Below are 14,759 nucleotides of genomic sequence, written 5' to 3'. Positions count from 1 at the left end.
AAAAAGCTCAATCATCGTCCATGCTCTGTTGATGAAGGTACTCCACAATGCATTTTGGAAAGATTTCCATTAAAATGGTTAAAATGAGAGGAGTTTCTGTACTGGAAGTGAGGAATCCTTATCTCATTTATTCAAAAATACTTCTTTCCCAAAATTTCTGGATAAGCAAGGTTTGTCTAAGGAGGCAAGATTAGGGGTGGGGGAGGAACAGCTGTTTTGAGTTAAACAAGAAGCATGTTAATGACAGCGCGGGAGGCAGGAAGATACTCAGGTTTAGCTGCCGGTCAAAAAAGTCATGTGCTAAATGGTTGAATGAAAACAATTATTCAGGGTCTGTGATAACAGACGTGAGGATGGAGATTCAGAAGACAGCGCTGATGAATGAGGTATCTGTGGCAAAAAACCCATCCTTCTCGAACCTTCGGTCCCAAGCTGGAATGGGAAGTAGACCGCAGGGCACAGGCGCTGGGTGCTGAAAACGGCCCCGTGTGACTTGCCAACGTTCCGGCTTTATTTTCTGAGAAAGGTGATAACTTGATGGCAGATGGATCGTGGCAGGGACAAGAGGGGAGAAAAGAGGGTGGTTTCAGCTGGAATATTAAGGATAAACACAAAATGCCATGATTACTATGAACGATACAGGCACCAGAGACACTCAGGAAAACAAGCCAGTAAGTCATTTTATCTTTACAGTGGTTCCTATAAGGGGTCAGCGGGTCGTGGCAGAAACTACCAGTTAATTATCTCCGCGTGTCTCTAAGCCAGCAGGACGCCTCTCTAAGTCAGAGAGCTCCAGCCTTTCTGCAAGGAGACCCTGGAGCTTACTGGTGCTGGGCTGGAAAAGGCCAGGAATGTGAAGGAGGATTCCCAGCACTGACCTTCCCGAGGAGAGGAGAGAAATTGGCATCAGGTCCCCTCACCCCCTCATCCTGCTTGCCTCTCACCCCTGCACCTGCATGCCAGAGACCCTGAAAACCTCCTACTGACAGGGGAACTCTGTCTCAACTGAAAGGAGACCGAAACTAAACTATCTCCATTTGAGAAGTGGAGACCTGTACAAGGAACACAGAATCGAAACTGCTCTCACCAGGGCACAACCCTGATTTCAGCCCTTACCTTCTCCTAAACCACTTGACAAGAAGTAGCCATGTTTAGGGCTTTGAAACACAGAAATCCTTTAAAAAATTGTTTGTTTTTTCTCGTTCTGCATCACATTATCTGATTTATGCTATAGATTATAGGAAATACAAAAGTATAATTATTAGGTTCTTAAAAAACAAGCTGGGAAATTGCACTGTTGGGGATTTACCCCAAAGATGCAGATGCAATGAAACGTTGGGACACCTGCACCCCGATGTTTCTAGCAGCAATGGCCACAATAGCCAAACTGTGGAAGGAGCCTCGGTGTCCATCGAACGATGAATGGATAGAGAATGGAATATTCCTCAGCCATTAGAAACGACAAATACCCACCATTTGCTTCGACGTGGATGGAACTGGAAGGTATTATGCTGAGTGAAATAAGTCAATCGGAGAAGGACAAACATTATATGGTCTCATTCATTTGCGGAATATAAATAATAGTGAAAGGGAATAGAAGGGAAGGGAGAAGAAATGGGTAGGAAATATCAGAAAGGGAGACAGAACATGAAGACTCCTAACTCTGGGAAATGAACTAGGGGTGGTAGAAAGGGAGGAGGGTGGGGGGTGGGGGTGAATGGGTGACGGGCACTGAAGGGGGCACTTGACGGGATGAGCACTGGGTGTTACCCTGTATGTTGGCAAATTGAACACCAATAAAAAATAAATTTATTATAAAAAAGAATCTAGATCCTAAAATAAGAAACAAATTTAAGAAATGTAAAAACAGGGATCCCTGGGTGGCGCAGCAGTTTGGCGCCTGCCTTTGGCCCAGGGCACGATCCTGGAGACCCGGGATCGAATCCCACGTCGGGCTTCCGGTGCATGGAGCCTGCTTCTCCCTCTGCCTGTGTCTCTGCCTCTCTCTCTCTCTCACTGTGTGCCTATCATAAATAAATAAAAAATTAAAAAAAAAAAAAAAAAAAAAAAAAAAGAAATGTAAAAACAAACAAACAAACAAAAAAACAAGCTGGGAGGCCATGGCCATCAACAACTACCTATAAATAGCTCCTAGATCCAGATCTCTCCTCAGCCCTGGCCCCATATTTCCAATTGCCTACTGGACATCTCCACCGGGGTATCCCCTAACTTGTCAACTCCTTGTTCTTGAATTTGCTTTCCTCCCAATGAATGTCTGTTGTCACCTTTTCTTCCTGGTAAGTTCTTGAGATGAGGAAGACTAGGAGGCTGGCTAATCAGAAACACATCTGTCCCATCACACCATGGAGACAGATGCACATTGGCTGATTCTCAAGGATGTTGATAGGACTTAGAATTCAGGTCACAGTGCAGACCGACTCAGAGATGTGTGTGCCATGGTCCCGCATCAGCACTTGTCCTGAGTCAGGGGTACAGCTGACCCTTGAACAACACAGGTTTGAACTGCACAGGTCCACTTATATGTGGATTTTTTTCTCAATAAATACAGCACAGTGCTGTAAATGTCTCTTCCTTCTGATTTTTGTAACAAGATTTTCTTTTCTCTGGCTCACTTTAAGAATACAGTATATAATATATATATAACATATAAAATATGTGTCAATTGACTGTGTGTGTTTTCAGTAAAGCTTCCCGTCAACAGTAGGCAGATAAGTTTGGGAGGGGGTCAAAGTTACACATAGGTTTTCAACCGCACAGGAGTAATCCCCTGTGTTGTCCAAGGGTCAACTGTACTTGAGATAAAGGACACCAAGACAGCAGGAGTATAGAATAGGCACTAATAATAGTTTTTGTTACTGTTATGGTCATGGCCCCATGGATTTTCCTTGACAAAAACATGATTAAGGGAAGTTTGGCCTTGATTGCCTGCCTCTTCATTCTGGGCCCTTCCCCCTGAAGATAGAAACCTGCTCACTCAGATCCCTATTCTGAAAATGTTCCTGCCCACATAGTCTTTCCGTATAGACTCATAGAAAGTGGAACCTGAAAGGAACATTGGAGGTCTTCTAAGTCAGCCCTTTAAGTACAGATGAGGTCATGGAAATTCAAAGAGTGCTAGTCCTTGGTCACAGAAATCCAGTGGCAGAGCCATACTAGAACCAAGATCATCTGTGGCGTTTCACCCTCCTTTCTGCTTTCACAACCACACAACGATGAAGAAAAATTGATATCCTTCCCAGAGATGGTTACACTTTAACAGGGTTCAAGGAATCAAGTTAACCCAGTCCTTAGGGTCGACTATCAGGGATCGATGACGAAGCAGAGCATGTGTTTACGGGCTAGCTATTCATGAAGGGACCCTCATGAATGCATCTCTTTTACTATCACAGAGGTCTAACATTTATACATGGCTTCGTTGTCTCTTAAACTCTGTGAAATACGATGCTGTCCTAGATGGAGAGGAAAACACACACAGAAACTATGCTGTCCTGCTGCACAGTCTACATGTCATAATTAAATCCATCATATAACCTGATCCTACCTCTTATATGTGCAATCATCTACATTATTTCCCCCCAGAGAAAAGTGAGGCTAATAAGAGATTCTTATATCACTTTCCAGTGGCTCTTGGTATTTTGTTGCCAATTTAGTGATTGCTCAGCTTCAAGTTTGAGCAGGAGGAGGGACTAAAGGTGTGGGTGAAATCGTGGATGTGAGCTTGGACCCAGGAGATGTCTGTGTTTACTCACCTTGGTGATTGTCAAGCCATTTCCTATGGGCAGCCTAATTAGATTGCAAGAGAGTCAGCATGCCTAGTAGTAAGCACTGCTTCTTGAACACCAGCTCACTCTCTTCTCACATCCCCATCCTTTCTTCTTTAAGAACTGGAAATCGTTTTGCCATTTCTATTTATCTCTATCCCCGTCTTCCTCACTTCCTTCCCATTTATCTTACCAAGGTAAATGCCAAAGAAACTTTTTGGAATACATATTTAACCTAGCATGTCACAGGTATGCAATAAGCACGCTGAGGTTAATCCTTTCTTCTGTGCCTATGAATCAAGAAATCTTGGGAAATCTGTCAGATTTTCATGTAGGTCATACATGGAAATATTGCTTAAAAGCTAAGGAGGGTGGGGCACCAGGGTGGCTCAGTTGGTTTAGGGTCCAACTCTTGATTTCAGCTCAGGTCATGATCTTGGGGTCCTGAGACCAAGCCCTGTGTCCTGTGTCTGGCTTTGCGCTCAGTGGGGAGTCTGTGATTCTCTTTCTTCCTCTGCCCTTCCCCCACTTGCACATAATCTCTCTTTCTTTCTCTCTCTCAAATATATAAATCTTTAAAAAATGCTAACAAGGGTGAGGATTATGATTCCAGATAGGATTCTTGACATTATTCATGGAGTTTTCCACAGCTTCTATTAAAGGACCTACAGGATCTTTTCCACAAAGGATCCATTCACCAGCATGAAATTCAAGTTCCGTTTCATGTCTTTAAAAATCTTGATGGTTTTCACTTTACTCCATCAAACATTCATGTTTTTTAAATATAAAATCCTCCCACAAGTTCTAATGAAACGGACACTTTAAGAAGATGCACCATGTTTATTCTGTGATTCTTAACAGCCCCTATAATACTACTACCTACTCCAATAAAAGAAATCAAACTTAGCCATCAAGAGAACCATTGAAAGACTCATGCTCTTTGGAGGTTTGGTTTCCAATTTTATTCTTAACCTTTTTCCCCCATCAACTCTAAAATCTGAGAAATGCTTCTGTTCAATATGTATACTAGAACTTTTGGAATGCTATCCAGTCCATGTGCCATCCTTTCTATGATGTTTTTATCCATAGTCCTGCTAAAGAGATAGACTAGTCTGTCTTGTTCATTCCATGTGCCAGCAACTGCCCTGACCATAGCTAATCAGACCTGACCCAAGCTGACTCAATCAGACACTCTCCTGAGAATTTAGAATTGGGTCCCAGCAATTACCCAGTGTTGGGTCCTGGAGCTGAGAGGTCATATAGAGCCAGGGCTGGGGCAGTTTTTTTATGCCATAAACATTCGGAAGTAGAGCAAGCTGGTCAAGAGAGAGAAAGAGAAGAATTACGCAATATCATTTTTAAAAATATTTATTTATTTATGTATTTATTTGAGAGAGAAAGAGTGTGTGAGCATTCATGTGAGCCAGGGGAGGGACAAAGGGAGAGGGAGAGAGAGAGAGAATCTCAAATCATGACCTGAGCCTCAGTCAAGAGCCAGACACTTAACTGAGGCACCTCTTAAGCAAAATCATTTTATTTTATTTTTTTAAAGATTTTATTTATTTATTAATGAGAGGCAGAGACACAGGCAGAGGGAGAAGCAGGCCCCATGCAGGGAGCCCGACATGGGACTCCATCCTGGGTCTCCAGGATCAGGCCCTGGGCTGAAGGCGGCACTAAACTGCTGAGCCACCTGGGCTGCCCCAAAATCACTTTAAAAGAGAAATAAAGCAGCAATAAATAAGTTAAAAAATATTTTTCTTACCAAAGTGGAATTAATTAGAAGTCAATAACAAGAAGCTATATACATGCTACCAAATATTTAGAAATTAAGCAGTGTACTTCTAGATAATTAGTGGGTCAAAGAAAAAAAAACATAAGCAAAATTTAAAAATATTTTGAAATGGATGAAAATAACAGTACAACATATCAAAAGTGCAGAATGCAGAATTCCCATCATAAGAAATTTGAAAAAAAAAAGCAAATAAATTCAAATCATTCAGAGGGTGGAAATAATAAAGGTAACAGTAGAACCTGATGAAATCTAAAACACAAAAGCAATAGAGAAAATCAATCAAATCAAAAGCAAATTCTTTAAAATGACCAATAATATTGAAAACAAGGAAAGAACTGCGATAACACAAATCACCAATGTCAGGAATAGATGCGTGAATAGAGCCTGTAGACATTAAAAGAATAATATCAGAATATAATGAATAGTGTCATATCCATAAATATCACAACTTAGATGAAATAGACAAGTCCTTGAAGGACACAAACTACCACAGCTTCCTGAAGACAAAATAGTTAATCTGAAAGCTCTGTATCTATTAAGTAAATTGGATTAATATTTCAGGATTTCCTTAAAGATAAAACTCCAGGTCCACAGGCTCCACCAGTGAATTCTATCAAACATCTAGGAAAGAAAGAATATCCGTGTGTACAAACTCTTTCAGAAAATAATGGAGGACAACTTTTAACAGTTCATTTTATGAGTTCACAATTACCCTGACACCAAAACTAGGCCAATATCACACACAAAAAGCTATAGACCAATATTCTCATGAATATAGACACAAAAATCCTTAGCAAAATAAGTCAAATTCAATCTGGCAACATATAAAAAGGGTAATACTTCATGTCCAAGGGGGATTTATTTTGGGGGGGGATATTCCAGGCTATTTTGACATTTGGAAATCAGTCAGTATGATTTAATGTATTAACAAACTAAGAGAGATAAACAATATAGTCACTTGAAAAAAATCAATAACCATTGCAAAATACAACAACAACGAGCTACCACGACATACCTATTAAAATAGCCAAAAGCCAAAACACTGATACTACCAAATGCTGATGAGAAGGAGAAGCAACTGGAGCTCTCATTCACTGCTGGTGGAATATGGAATGGTACAGTCAGTTTGGAAGACAATTGGGCTATTTCTTACAGAACTAAAGATACTCTTATAAGATCCAGCAATTATGCAACTTGGTATTAATCAGATAAGTTGAAAACTTATCTCTTTTTTATATATTTTATTTATTTATTCATGAGAGACACACAGAGAGAGAGGCACAAACACAGGCAGAGAGAGAAACGGCTCCATGCAGGGAGCCCGATGTGGGACTCAATCCAGGACCCCAGGATCACACCCTGAGCCAAAGGCAGGCGCTCAACTGCTGAGCCACCCAGGCATCCCGAAAACTTATCTTTATACAAAAACCTGCACATGTATATTTATAGCAGCCTTATTGATAATTGTGAAAACATGGAAGCAACCTAGAGGTTCTTCAGTAGTTGAATAGATTTTTTAAAACTGTGGTACATTCAGACATGTAGTATTATCCAGCACTAAAAAGAAATGAACTATCAAGCCATGAAATGATAGAGAGGAAACTTGACTTCATATTTCTAAGCAAAGAAAAGGCTACAATGGCTGATATGATTCCAACTTATATGACCTTTTGGAAAAGGCAAAACTATGGAGGCAGTGAAAAGATCTGTGGTGGCCAGGGGTTAAGGAGGAAGGTAGGAATAAATAAGCAAAGGTCAAAGGACTTTTAGCTGTTCTGTATGACACAATAATGTGGATACACATCTTTGTACACTTGTCATGCACAATACCAAGAGTGAAACATAATGTAAACTGTGGACTGGGCAGGGCCAGGGAGGGGGAGTAGGGGTGATAATGATGTAATGATAATGTAGGTTTATTGTTGTAAGAACAATACCACTCTGGTACTACTGGATTTTGATAGTGAAGGAAGCTGTACAAATGTAGGGGTAGAGGATATATGGGAAATACATCCATACCTTCCCCTCAATTTTGCTATGAACATAAACTTCCCTAAAATATAAAGCCTATTTTAAGAATTGGTAAGTGATAAATTTTAAAGTCACTATCTGTAAAAGCATAAAGAAATGAAATATTTAGGAATAAATCTAGTGCAATAAGTGCAATATTTGTGTTCTGAAAACTAGAAAACATTTTTGAGAAAGTACTAAATTAATCAAGAGATATACCCTGTTCACAAACTGAATAATCAATATGAATAAGAGATCAATTTTCCTTTCATTGACTTGCAGTTTCAGATCAATCATTCTAGCTAAAATCCTAGCAAGTTTTTGGTAGAAATTGACAGACAGATTGTAAAATGTATATAGTAATGGAAAGGTCCTAGAATGCTCAAAACAAATTTTAAAAAGAACAGCAAAATTAGGAATTTATATTACCTGATTTGAAACCTCCTCTAAATCTACAGTAATCAGGGTAGTATGGTGTTTGTTTAAGGATAGACATATAAATCCCTGGAATAGAAAAGAAAGTCCAGGAATAGATCAACATACATATGGTCAATTGATTTTTGACAAAGGTGCACAAGTAATTCAATGGAGATAAAGACGGTCTTTGCCGTGAATGGTTCTGGGACAACTACATATCCATATGGGGGAGGGGGAATAGTACCTCAATTCACATCCTCTGTTAAATATAAAAATAAACTTGAAATGGATCAGAGACCTAAATGTAATATCTAAAATTATAAAATGTCTAGGAAAAAGCATACAAGAAAACCTTCTTGATCTTGGGATAGGCAAGATTTCTGAGGACACATACAGAGATAAAAGGTAGAGCATTGGGAATATAGTCAATGGTATTTTCATGCTGTTCATATGGTGACAGGTGGTAGCTTGTGGTGAGCATAGCCTTTTGTAGAGTTGTCCAATCACTGTATTATACACCTGAAGCTAATATGACAATGTGTGTCAACTATACCTCAATTTAAAAAAAAAAAGATTTCTGAGGATACAAAAAACACTAATCATAAAAATCCACATAATCGTCTTCCTTAAGGTTCGAAATGTTTTCCCCTCCAAATGTGCTATCAAGAAAATGAATCAACAAGCCAAAGACCATAAGGAAATATTTGCAATTGCATGTATCTAACAAAGAATTTCTATTCGGAATATAAAAACACAATCCAGTAACAAAAAGGTAACACCCTAGACAAAAAATGGGCAAAAGATTTGAACAGACACTTCACAAAAGAAAATAAACAAATGGCCAATAAGTACATGAAAAGATGTTCAAGGTTCTTAATAGAGAAATGCAAATTAAAACCATAATGAGATACTACTATACACCTTCTACTAGAATAGCTAAAATTTAGAAGTTTAACACAACCAAAGACATGGAGCAGCTTGAACACTCAGGCATTGTGATAGTAGACCACTTTGAAAAACAGGTTGCCAATTTCTTATTCAGTTAAACATAGATGTATCATGAATGTAGCAAGTACAGTCTGAGGTATTTAACCACCCCTCCAGTAAATGATCACACAAAAAATTTTACCCAAATGTTCATAGCAGTTGATTAATAATAATCAAAAACTGGAGGGGCGCCCATGTGGCTTAGTGGTTGAGCGTCTGCCTTTGGCTCAGCGCGTGATCCCAGGGTTCTGGGATCAAGTCCAGCATTAGGCCCCCCTGTAGGGAGCCTGCTTCTCCCTCTTCCTATGTCTCTGCTTCTCCCTCTGTGTCTCTCATGAATAAATGAATAATTTTTTTAAGATTTTATTTATTCATGGGAACACAGAGAGAGAGAGGCAGAGACACTGGCAGAGGGAGAAGTAGGCTTCACGCAGGGAGTCCAACGCGGGACTCGATCCTGGGACCCCAGGATCACACCCTGGGCTGAATGCAGGTGCTAAACTGCTGAGCCACCCGGGCTGCCCTGAATAAAATCTTTTTTAAAAAAAACTGGAGACAAACCAAACTCTGACCTTCAGATGAATAAACAAGTTGTACTACATTCATACAACAGAATACTACTCATCAATGAAAAGAATGGCCTACTGTTGTCTCGGGGCTCCTGGGTAAGCTCAATTGATTAAGTGTCCTCCTCTTGATTTCGGCTCAGGTCACAATCTCAGCATCCTGAGGTCGAGACCCACTCCATGCCCAGCACGGAGTCTACTTGAGATGCTATCTCTCCTGTCCCTCTGCTCACCCCCCACACTCTCTGTCTCTTTCTCTCTAAAATAAAAGCTAAATAAGTCTTTAAAAAAAAAAAAGGAACATTGTCTCAAAGGCATTATGCTAAGTGAACAAAATCAGACACAAAGATTACATATGTTATATGATATATGTGAAGTTCTGGAAAGCAGTTCAGTGGTTGCCTGGGGCTGAGACTGAGGAGTAGGGGTGAAGAAGGGAACTTTTAGCTTGATGGAAGTGCTGTACGTATTGATTTATGACAGTGGTTAAACGAGTGTATACAAAACACATCCAGCCATGCACTTAGAATGAGCACATTTTATTAGATACATGTTATAAATGAATAAAGTTATTTGGTTAAATTAACTTGGTGTGGCTAAAATATAAAATGTTCATGGACAAAATGGTCACCAAAGAAGGCTCTATAGGGTGGCAGCAAGTGGATCCATGATGTTTTTCTCATCCCACACAAATTGTATATTTTGTTTAAAATATGTTTTAAAATGTATATACCAAAAAATGGCTCAGGCTATTTATGGAAGACAATGTGTAATAAATCAGGAATCCTTTTCTGAGCACGACCCAGCATAGGAAGAACATTCTACCTCATGACCCACTACACAAATACCCACATATATAACAGGCTTATCCCTCTCTACATGCAGTGAATTCATAGGAACACAAGCATTCATAGGAGTAGGAATATTTCCTATTTTATCTTTTTTGAAATGCTAGTTTCAACCCTTTATATTTATGTCACAACCCACTAACGGGTGATGATCTTCAGCTTGAAAAACACTATATTAAAAACCTATCTGGGGTGCCTGGGTGGCTCAGTGATTGAGCATCTGCCTTTGGCTCAGGTCCTGATCCCAGGGTCCTGGGATCGAGTCCCACATCGGGTTCCCCATGGGGAGCTTGCTTCTCCCTCTGCCTGTGTCTCTGTTTTTCATTCTGTGTCTCTCATGAATAAATAAATAAAATCTTTTAAAAATAATAAAAAATAAAAATAAAAAATAAATAAAAACCTACCTGACATGGTTAAAGACTATGATTAAGCAACTCAACTTTAATTTCTAGATAAAATCAAGTTTTAAAACAGAATAGTTTAGAAGGAAAAGACTGGGGAAAATTGAGAGTTAAGAGGATTAGGGACATAAAAACATAGGGACAGTCCTAGTTTATTCCTTCCAGCTGTGCGAAGGCCGAGGCGCTAGAGGAGCATTAACTTCCTTGATAGACGAATCTGCTTTACACTTGGTGTGGGATCAACTAGCTGTATGATCTTATTCAATTAATTTGGCCTCTCTGAGTTTCAGTTCCCTGTCTTAAAAAAAACATGGTGATAATACTTATCTCATAGAGTTGTATAAGGATTAAGTGAGATAGCAGATAACGAACAAGCACAAAGTAGTTTTCCCTTCTAATTTTTCATGTGACATAGACCGTATAGCAGAACATGGAGCCTCCTTTATGAAAAAGGAAAGGCAAGTTCCCAGAGTGAGCCAAGGATGCTCACAGCATATTTGAAATGCCCATAAGGCACAAGGAAGGTTGTTTACTCAGTGTCTGAGATGAAGGTAGAGTTAGGTCAGGCAGGGTTAACTCACAGTTGGATTTCAGGCAGGTATCAAATTGTGTCTTTCTCCCTATACTTTGTTCTAAATGGAGTTATTTGCTCATGAACGTTTATAATTTGTCATTAATTATATAATGCCAGTTGCCAATTACTATCAGCTATAGACAAGGGCACTAAAAGGCCTGCCTTGCTCTCCTTCACTTCTTCACCTTCCCATGTAGTCCTCATCCTCTGCCCTCTTGCCTCCTTCCACCTCCTCATTCTACTAAAATTTCCCTCCCTGAAATCACCAATGATATAAGACCAGCTGTTCTAAAAGTGTGCAAACCCTAGAAGGAAGTGGGGAAGGGGACCCAGGGCTAGATCCTTTCAGAGAGTCTGCAAACAGAAAAGCAATTAAAATAATTCAAGACTGCCATTAAATAATTTAATAATAATAATAAAGCAATTAATGATTGTAGAAAAGAAAAACTGCAGAAACAACTTTTAGTTATTTATTTAAATTTTGTTACTTAACATACAGTGCCATATTGGTTTCAGGAGTAGAAGTAGAATTCCGTGATTCATCACTTACATACAATACCCAGTGCTCATCACAAGTCCCCTCCTTAAGACCCATCACCCATCTAGCCCATTCCCCACTCACCTCCCTCCATCAACCCTCAGTTTGTTCTCTATCATATATGGAATTTAAGAAAGAAAACAGATGAACATATGGGAAGGGGGAAAAGAAAAAAAGAAGAAAAGGAAACAAACCAGAAACAACCTTTAAAAATTATCATTAAAATCTTCTGAGAAACAAATAAATCATGGATGTAAACTGCAGCCTAGGGAATATAGGCAATAATATTGTAATAGCTTTGTCTGGTGACAGACAGTAACTAGACTTCATGGTGATCACTTCATAGTGTATATAAATGTTGAATCAGTATGTTGTACACCTGCAACTAATATAATATTGTATGTCAACTATATTTCAAGGTAACAAACCTTCTGAGAATTAAAAATTAAGGTATCACATTTGCAAAACAGGAAGGAATGATTAAAAAAAAAAAAAAGAAGCCTTAAAAAATGCCCTTAGGGGCATCTTGGTGGCTCAGTCAGTCAGGTGTCTGCTTCCACTGAGCTTGAGCCATGATCTCCCCAAGTGTCAGGCTCCCTCCTCATCGGGGGGTCTGCTTCTCCCTCTCCCTCTGCTCATGTTCTCTCTCACTTGCTCTCTCTCTCAAATAAATAAATACAATCTTTGAAAAAAATTTTAGGTGTGTCTTAAAAAATATTTAATGCAGATTGAAGAAATCTACAGAAAGTTTAAGCGATAAACTGTGCAAATCTCTCAAACAGTAGTGCAAAAATACTAAGAAATGGAAGATAGAAGGGAAAGACTAGATAATTAGAAGGTTAGTTCAGGAGGTATAATGTGAAAAATAAACGTTCTAGAATAGAACACCAGAAATAGAGACCAGAAAACAAAGAAATAATTCAAAAAAATTTACCTGTTTTTCTAGATAGGGAGGGTTTGCTAAGGGTCCAGCACAATAAATGAAAAGAAACCACCATACAGACATATCATACTTAAATTTAGTCTGAGGACAAAGATATTACAAATGGGAAAGAGAGTGAGAGAGAGAGAGAAGCGAGAGAACAGTTCACGTATTAATGATCACAAATCAGAATGACGTCAGACTTCTCACCAGCAACCATGGGAGGAACCCCAAACAATAATGGCTTCTAAATTACCTCCCACCGTGTCAAATACCAAATGTGAAACTAAAAGAAATATGTTTTAAAATATACCCTTTATACTTCCAACATCCAAATTTATATGCTGAAGCCCTAATTCCCAAAATAGCTATATTTAAGAGGGGATCTCTAAGGACATTATTAAGGCAAAATGAGGTCATAAGAGTGGGGCTCTTATCTGATAGGATTAGTGTCCTTATAAGAAGAGACACCAGAGAGCTCCTTTGCACTCTCTGCACACACAGGGAGGAAGGCATGTGGGGACAGAGCAAGAAGGCAGCGATCTACACGCCAGGAAGAGAGCTCTCACCGGGAACAGAATTGACTGACACTTTGATATGACACTTGCGGCCTGCAAAACTGTGAGAAATAAATTTCTATTATTTAAGCCCACCAGTCTGTGATATTTTGTTGTGGCAGCCCGAGCTGACTAATACAACACTAAAATTTACCTCCCACTCACCCTTTCTCTGGAAGCTACTAGAAAATGTGCTGTAGCAAAGCAAGAGAGCAAAAATGAGGAAGAGGAAGAAACAGCAGTCGGGAAACAGGAGTCTCAATGTAGGAGAGGTAACGAAGACTCTGGAAGGAAGGAGATCTAGGATGATCACTGTGCACCAGCAGCAGAGAGCACTGTCCAGATGGGATCGATCAGATCAGGCTTCCTGAGAAACTTCTCTGAGAACCTAAACTCCATAGAATAATGTGAATGAATATTTTGGGGAGGCAACTAGTCAAATGATGGAGATTCTGGGGTTGAATTCCTAAATCCATCTCCTCCCCCCAAAAAAAATTAAAACCTAAGCAAAGGAGAAAAGCAAAATACTTGTCAACCCGTGAAAACAGGAAATTCATCTTAAATGGTCCCAACTATGAACTCATTGTATGGCCATATAACCATTTTGAAAGGTGGGCATGGGGACTAGGAAATGTTTCTGAGGGTAAAGAGGAGGAAAGAGAACTAAACTCTCATCTTCTGTACTAGGAAGTTCACAAATAATACCTCAAACTGAAGGGAGAACCAAGGTGTGGCTCTGGCATCATGCTGTTTGGGGACACGGAGGCAAGCACAGCAAGAGTAGGCCGGAGAGGGCAGTGGTCGCCTTTGGGGAAGGGGTGGGGGGTGAGGTTGGAGGACAGCTGTTTCTCTTAGCAAACCGTACAGAGCTAGGTGACTTTTTAAACTATGCATATGTATAACTTTGATAAAAATAAAAGCTTAATGTTTGTGCTTTCGTAACCAAACATCCAAGTCTTTCACTCCTACGCTACAAGCTGATTTCTTTTTTTTTTTTTTCTTAAGATTTTATTTATTTGAGAGAGAGAGAGCACAAGCAGGGGGACGGGCAGAGACAAGCAGACTCCCCACGGCTCAGCGTGGAGCTTGGAGACCCCGGGATCACGACCTGAGCCAAAGGCAGACGCCGAACCGACTGAGCCACCCAGGCGCCCCTACAAGTTAATTTCTTAATGGCTTACAGAGACCCAGGGACAGCAACCCCAGCATTTCCCTGGGTTATACCATGGCTTGTCATAATCTTTGCTTTGTTCCAGAGTGGTTTCTAGTAAAAGATGGACCATTTCAAAATGAGGGTGAGGACGAGGATGAGTTATAGTCTGATTTTCCCCTATTGTATCTGAAAATGTCCAAATTGACTTA

General features: G+C 39.8%; 1 long non-coding RNA gene across 1 annotated transcript in view; it reads right to left on the bottom strand.

Moving 5' to 3' along the window:
- LOC144300451 (uncharacterized) overlaps positions 1–14,759 on the bottom strand; it is an 87,382-nt gene that overhangs the window by 35,384 nt on the left and 37,239 nt on the right. The window lies entirely within an intron of this gene.

The sequence above is a fragment of the Canis aureus genome, chromosome 28 (genome assembly GCF_053574225.1).
Source record: "Canis aureus isolate CA01 chromosome 28, VMU_Caureus_v.1.0, whole genome shotgun sequence".
Lineage (NCBI taxonomy): Eukaryota > Metazoa > Chordata > Mammalia > Carnivora > Canidae > Canis > Canis aureus.
The sequence above is the reverse complement of the archived record's forward strand: the minus strand, read 5'-3'. Positions and strand labels throughout refer to the sequence as shown.